The 8,034-nt window shown below is 35.0% G+C and overlaps 1 non-coding gene across 1 annotated transcript; it reads right to left on the bottom strand.

Moving 5' to 3' along the window:
- Positions 1-642: 642 nt before the first annotated feature.
- On the bottom strand, positions 643-726 carry TRNAL-UAA. Its single transcript has one exon. It is a non-coding gene; the product is annotated as a tRNA-Leu (tRNA).
- Between the last annotated feature and the right edge of the window lie 7,308 nt (positions 727-8,034).

Here is an 8,034-nt window from a genome sequence, read left to right as displayed (position 1 = left end):
GAAATTTTATTCTAATGTCTCAATTTTTATCGTTATATTGCCATGTCAATTAATTATTATTGTTCAAAGAAATGCCTCCGTTAAAATATTTTTCTCAGCTTTGTATATATACATGTATATACATTTTCATTTCTTTACTTTTATCGTTATTATTTCCTTCATCCATTCTTTTTTCTCTCTTTACTTTTTTCCTTTCTTTCTTTCTTTCTTTCTATCTATCTTTCTTCTTTCGTTCTCTCTTTCTTTTGTCTTTTCCTTCTTTTTCTTTCAATCTCTCTCTTTCTTTCTTTTCTTAGTTACTTTTTTCTTTTATCTTTTCTTTCTTTCTTTCTTTCTTAAGAAAACACAGCGCCCGTGTGGCAAGCCGATTTAACATTAATACTGTTTCTTGATATTAAGAATTCAGTTCTTGATGTCAAGAAATCGAATTCGTGATATCAAGAAATAGGATTAAATGTTAAAACGGCTTGCCATAGGTCCTTATCCACATGTAAGCTCACCGTGTTCAATCGACAATACTTCCAACGGTAAACCGACCCATGAACAGTAGGCCTATTATTGCGCGCATGAAGCAGAGGGGGCCGGGGTGGCGAATGTATTCTAATACCCGGATCTGCAACACTTCTTGAAAAAAAAAGTAATTAGTACGGATGGGGTTCGAACCCATGCGGACATTGCGTCCATTGGAACTTAAGTCCAACGCCTTAACCACTCGGCCACCGTACTGGTTGATATTGCACATTTGTCTCAGTTATTTCATAATGTTTTGAAAATGCTCGTGCTGCTCTCCGGAACTGATAAATTATTTATGAACGATAAATTGATGAAAGGTATGTATCATCTCATACAATCTTAAAACAAATCAGTCAAATTGACTAGACCAGTAGTCAGCTGGGAGCAACTGATATGACAATCACTGATAGTCACATTTCTGACATTATATTCTAATCAGAAATAACTCTGTTCTAGTAAAATACGGTTATAAAATAGTCGAATATGACCAGAATAACAGGTGCACCCAGCTGACCCTATTAACTAGTCATTTTTGACTGATTTGTTTTCAGAGTGTATTGAGATGAAAAACACATTTGATTCTCCCTTTTTTTTGGGGGGGGGGGGCGGTATAAAAATCGATCTTCGGAAAATGAAATGAAAACCGTATACTATCATACATACAAATCAAATAAGATTTTAATTTTCCTAGTTCATTTTCATTCCCGAGATGAATTATCAAAATCGAGCGTTCACAAGCAGAAAAGTATTGTTTCTTTTTTAACCCATTTTTTCATAATTCTGTTGAATTTTCTCCGTATTGGAAGACATAAAACGCAAACGATCTAAATGATACGCCCCCTTTATTTCTGCAATCTTGTCTGAATAGCCAGACTAGCAACACCGTGGACCACCAAAGATGAGTATGATATTGGGAATCCTGGCCCGTTAATCAACGTCTCAATTAATTTTCATCTTTCTTTCTTATTTTTTACTCCTACCTACATAAACAGACGTGCTCTACGATCACCACTTCGGGGTGGCATGCGCTCGCACTACCGACTACTCGCTTTGGACATAAGAATCCAGAGGAAGGGGGCAAGGTCATTAATTTTGGTCTAATGTGTGGTTTGATAATCTGCGTAGCTGTCTAGAGTTTCCTTTGTTTTAATTCTATATTGCCCAATGAAAATTATATACCATATTTTTGCAATTTCTTCTTAAAATTCAAATTATTATTTTTTTCATTTCTTATCAATTTGTATACACAAGCCTTATTGCACCACGCTGGGGCTTTGCCTACTGTCCCCAAATCCTTCTCGCAATACAAACATGATAAGCAAACAAAAAAAAGCTTAAAAATTAGAAACTAAGAAATGAACAAATCTGTCGATAAAATTACATGATAAAACGATGTTATGATAATGAGAAACTGAACATCATCGATTATCCGAACAATCATAAACACACGAGTTAACAACATCAAAAACAACGAATCAAGAAGCACATAATGTCAACCAAAACCATCAAATAGTACACCCTTATCCACGTTAAAGGGATGGTCTAGGCTTGAGATATTTATATATCAATAAATAGAGTAAAATTCACAAAGCAAAATGCTGAAAATTTAATCAAAATCGGAAAAAAATAACGAAGTTACTGAATTTTAAAGATTTGCATTATTCTAGTGAAACAGATCTAGGCATGTCTTTACAAATATTCATTAGGTGGGCTGATAAAGTCATATCCCCAATTGTTCTTTTGTATTTTATTATATGAAATTAGGTTTATTCAAGTGTTTTCTTCCAAGAACTAAAACAATTGGATTGACAACTGATTAAGTGCATTAGTTATTCACTGTCGCAACTTATTTCATCATAAAGAAGACACATCATTTACACATGTAATACTATGAAAAAATTAAACATTTATGATTTCATGTAATAACATAAGAAAAAAGGAAAGTGGGGATGTGACATCATCAGCCCGTCTAATGAATATTCATGAAGATGTGCTTATAACGAAAGTATTGATTAATTTTAAAATTCATTAACTTCATTATTTATTATCCAATTTTGATGAAATTTTCACCATTTTGATATGTGAATTTCAGTCTACTTATATAGATATAAATATTTACCGCCCGAACCATTCCTTTAACAGAACATTAACAACATCAACCGTACTCCCACCCTCCATATAATAAACATTCGGGAGCAACTCCAGGGTATTTCGATTGGAGGGGGGGATGAACGAATACGAATTTCAAATTTTGAAGATTAAAAGAATGACCCAAAGGTAACTTAATTTTTTCTCAAATGGAAAACAAGAGTTATGAAGTACACCCTGAACTTTCTGGTCGTTACCCTGTCCGTATATCACCGACCATGTAACGATGCCCCAGACCCGGCCCCAGACGAAGTGTGGATAATCTATTTCCTCATGCATTGCCAATGGCTCAATATTATTGAGCCAACATTTCGAGGCCGCATGCCATCTTAGATAGCACATGAATTAGATAATCCACATTTTCATATATTATACAAACACCGCGTTATTTATTTTTTTTCCATTTCTCTGAAAAACAAAAATAGACACTACGTATTAGCAAATTTGTAGATTTTTTTTTAGATTTATTGATTTATTTCATTTATTTCTTTCCATTTTTCACATACAAATAAAAAAATACATAACAAAAATGAACAAAAGTAATGACCTTATACATTTGCAAAAATTGGGTAATGTAAATTATACGAACAGATACGGATACTTATATCATCATTTTTTAAAACTAAACATTCTTAAAGTATGAGTATTCGTGTGTATAGAATGTATTAAACATGACAAAGTCAAGATATTGGAGTGAATTATTTCGCTAGTATGTCCATGGTATTTGTAGAATGTATATTGTACATGATGTAAAATTATATAGGGTCTACTCTGAATTTTCGATATTTTAAGTTAGGAATTATCATTAGAATAAAATTGAAGTAAAGTTTCTGTGTCAGTATTTTAGTTAATGATTAAATCACATTTCCTTTGATTTAATCATCACAAAATACTTTACCATCATCTCCAAGGTCTTCATCATTGTCACCATCGTCCTAATCCTTATCATCTCATCAGACGGGTGTGTTGGCTCAGTTGGTAGAGCGTCCGTCTCATAACCGGGAGGTCGGGGGTTCAAACCCCGGCTGCGTCAGACCAAAAGAAGATGGGGGTTGCTGCTACCCCGTTTGGTGTTCAACAAAGGGATAGAGCCTTGTCGATCAGGCGGTGCACAGTGGCTGCCGGGCCCACGATCTATAGGGCAAAGCAAGTTTTCGGAGTATTTCAGTTCATGTCTATTTCGAACAATAAATTATGGATTTTCATCTCTTTCATTTTCATCTCCATCTTCATTATTGAAATTATGAACAAATATTACCATTCTGCTTAATAAATGTATTTAATAATTTAATCCAGGGTCGTCATTTTTTTCAAGCAATCTGCTTATAATGACAACCCTTCTCCTGCAAATTGTAAATGGTAGAATTATTTGGCAGAAGATCATATTTGATATGGAAGACATTTTATTTCAAGTTAGTCCATATTTTTTCTATGATTTATGCAAAGAAAGCAGTAACCAATATATTATGTTTATTATATGTGAAAATGTATATACGAATGTTATGAATGCAGATGAAAAATAAATGAAATGAAATCAAATCAAATAAAAAAAGATGCTTATTCATGTTATTATTTTGATGTACTCTCTCATTCGGCATAATCGACCATTTCACATTTTGTTTAGTAAAATTGCACTTGATTTGTATTGCTTCATATCACTTTGCATTATGTTTTGAATGGAAATGAACTAAAAAGAATTGAATTCATCCTCTACATGTATACTTTCAGCGCTCTTCCTGCATGTCCCGTGTTACTATATACTCTAGAATTTCTGACTAAAGAAAATCTGTACCAACCGCCATAATCAGGCCTAACAAAGTTTACTTTCTTTCATAAGCTCACTGGTTTTTACCAAATTAGAGCTATTTGGTGCTATTATGATTATAAACCAATGAAAAGGGTTATTGTGGAAGTGAAGAATAACCTGCCATTTAACCAGTCAAAACACTCCAACTCTCCTATTCGTATTATAAAGCTTTGCACCAGCGCCCTTTTTTTTGTTGGCTTTCATTTCTTTTTTCCTCATTCTCTATCATATCTCTCCCCTCTCGCTCTACATGCTCTGTTCGTTGCCCTTTCCCTTGCGTAACTCTTCTTTTACACCCCTCTTCTTCAATATTCTTTAGCTCCATGATTTTGAGATCAAATTATCATTGAATGAATGAAAAAAGTGAATAAACAATCAAACACATCCATACAACTCAAATCGTGCCGCCGCCGCCGCCACCATCACCACCACCACTTCTACCATGTACAAGAACCATAACCTGACACCTACCTACCACTATCCAAACTTGCATCATCAACTAGCACCACAATTCACCACAGTCATGTATACCAGCATGCAGAGAATGGTACCAGTACCTGTTATCACCACCGAAACAGTCTATTATTCAGTCACTACACCTCGGACCACCATACATGCAACTCAACCACCACCACCAAGCACCATCAAGCACCACTCAAACCCTCACACCACTCCCACCAACACTATACACGAATGTTATCATTTTAATATCAGCGACACCACCAAACATGCACCAGCACCATCATCTTCACCACCACCACCACCAGCAAAAACAATGAGAGTCATTACATCATGGCTGCTCTGTACACCAAGTACCAAATGATCAGCATCACCATTTTGTCTCCACAAACAGTGAAAACAGTTCTAGGCATGTCTTCATGAATATTCAATGAATAACTTGATGATGTCATATCCCCACATGTTCTTTTTTTTGTATTTTATTTATAACTAGAAATTAGGTTTATTCAATTTTTTTCTACCAAGAAGTGAAAAAATGGATTGACAACTGATTTAGTGCATTAGGTATTCATCGCTGTAACTTAATTCATTATAAAGGAGACACTTTTTTATATGTATGAAAAAATACGATTTCATGTAATAAAGTAAGAAAAAAGGAAAGTAATGAATACTCATGATGACGTGCATAAGAGCTATTTTCACAAAATATTGCTAAACTTTAAAATTCAATAACTTCGTTATTTGTTATCCGATTTTGATGAAATGTTCAGCAATTTGCTCTGTGAATTGAACTCTAGTTATCTAGATATGAGTAGTTTCAGCTAGGAGTGTCCCTTTAAAGGACAAGTCCACCCCAACATAAAGTTGATTTGAATAAAAAGAGAAAAGTCAAACAAGCATAACACTGAACATTTCAACAAAATCGGATTTAAAACAAGAAAGTTATGACATTATAAAGTTTCGCTTAATTTCACATAACAGTTATGCACATCTTGTTCGGTATGCAAATGAGGGAACTGATGACATCATCCACTCACTATTTCTTTTGTATTATATTTTATGAAACATTCTAATTTTCTCCACATTGTCCTTTGAAAAAAGTTGTATTTCTCCCTGAACATATGGAAGTACCATTGTTTAACATAGTCAAGTTGGTCCTTATGGTCAAATCTTTAAAAACTGATATATTGTATAATTAAAAAAAGAAAAGAAATAGTGAGTGAGAGACATCATTCATTCTCTCATTTGCATGTAACTTAATTGTGCATATGATTACATGTTTTTAAAAGGAAATACAAAACATTTTTATTGTCTAAGTCTTAGATTAATTTTTGCCCCCCATTCTCATTCGGTTAAGGTTTAGTTAGGTGTTTGCTTGTTTCTGTTTTTTTTTACATTGAATTTGTGATTATATGTTTTTGATATTTCTTTAAATACAATTTTTGCTATGGGTTGGCCTCACACAAGGTTTTTTCCTTTTTGCCCCCTGCCTTCCTCACTTTCTTTAAATTCGATGTTCATTGTATTCACATTGTCTATTTTTTATGTATTTTTATCTTGATCTCTTGAGGAAAAAATAAATGAAACATGATGTATTTTGGTAAAAGTAAGGGATTCTTTATAAAATGCCGTAAATTTCTTATCTTACATCCGATTTTGATAAAATTTTCGGCATTGTGCTTGTTGATTTCTCTCTTTTGATTCAAATCAACATTTTTCTGGGGTGGACTTGGCCTTTAAACTGTACAAGCAGCATCATCATCATGTGGCACCACTTTCAATCACAACTGTCACCGCTATCACCACCACACCTACCGGCACCATCAGGGGAGCGTTTCATCAACATTTTTGTCCGACAAGTGGTCAGATCTGACAACTTTCCTTGAAACTGATTGGCTAAGAGATACTGTTGCTATGGTGACTGTCGGATAAAACAGGACTTGTCGGATAAAACGTCCGACAAGTCATTTCATGAAACGCTCCCCTGTTCTACAACCAACATTACCAGCGCCAATTCTTCCATCACCACTCAACAACACATGAAACAATATTATGTGTGAAAACTTTGGGTCTGGTAAATTTTGTATGGCGCCAAACTCATACAGGGAAACGGCATTTACAAGGTTCTTGCAGAATTTCCTTCTCGGTGTTGGGGTTAGGGTTGGGAGTGTTTTTTTTCCTTCAAATTATAGCAGTTTGGTTGTATGTTTGCCAGAGTTATGATTCAGGATTAAAAAAAAAAAGTGTAATCATTGGTGTACTGAAGTCCTTGGGTGATTCGGGGAGGGAGGAAAATGCGATAACGAAAGTTTCGGGAAGATTCAAGATTCAACAGAAAGGAGAAAAAAGAGATAAGAGAAGGGAGAAAGGGGGAGGGGTGGAATAAAATATATAGAGTAAAAGAGAGAAACATAAGCAGAAACAAACGATCGAGCAGGGGTAGGAGGAGGAAAGCGGATGAAATATTCCTTGCTTGTTGACATAACGGTGAGAGTCAACTTCACAGCCAGTCTTTCCAACCTCCTCACAATATGTTAGACACCCATAATGTACACATCTCGATAGCCAGACCACACCTGAAGTGTATGTTTTTGCTTATAGGCCCGAAGGAACCAACCAGCTTGTAATCTCCTCGTAAAAAAATGAAGGGGCCGAAATAAAACGTGAAACGCACACACACACTACTATACACACACTCAAAAGCATATAAATGCTGTGAACGTTTTGATGTGTCGCCCACACCGATTGCGCTTCATTGGTTCCAAGTACGTCGTGTGACGAGGAATATAATATTTTCGCTCCACGCTGCGCAATCTGGCTCCAGTAAATTAGTCCAGGAATTCGGTCCTCTCTTCGCATGCTTTGTGTTTGATGATTTTAGCCATTTTAACAATTAACAAGAGACTGTATTTTTGTTTCTTAAGCCAAAACAAAACGTAACTCTTTTTTTCTTTCGAGCTCTGACAAAAAACTAAACTTGGTCTTGAGAACTGGAACTTGTGTCGAATTTTTAATCAAATATTATTTAACGAGATATCTTCTGACTTCTGTCAGCACTGCGCTACCTTTTTGTCATCACCATCATCATCATCAGCAGCAGCACTGAA

Source organism: Lytechinus variegatus, chromosome 11 (genome assembly GCF_018143015.1).
Source record: "Lytechinus variegatus isolate NC3 chromosome 11, Lvar_3.0, whole genome shotgun sequence".
NCBI lineage: Eukaryota > Metazoa > Echinodermata > Echinoidea > Temnopleuroida > Toxopneustidae > Lytechinus > Lytechinus variegatus.
The sequence above is the reverse complement of the archived record's forward strand: the minus strand, read 5'-3'. Positions and strand labels throughout refer to the sequence as shown.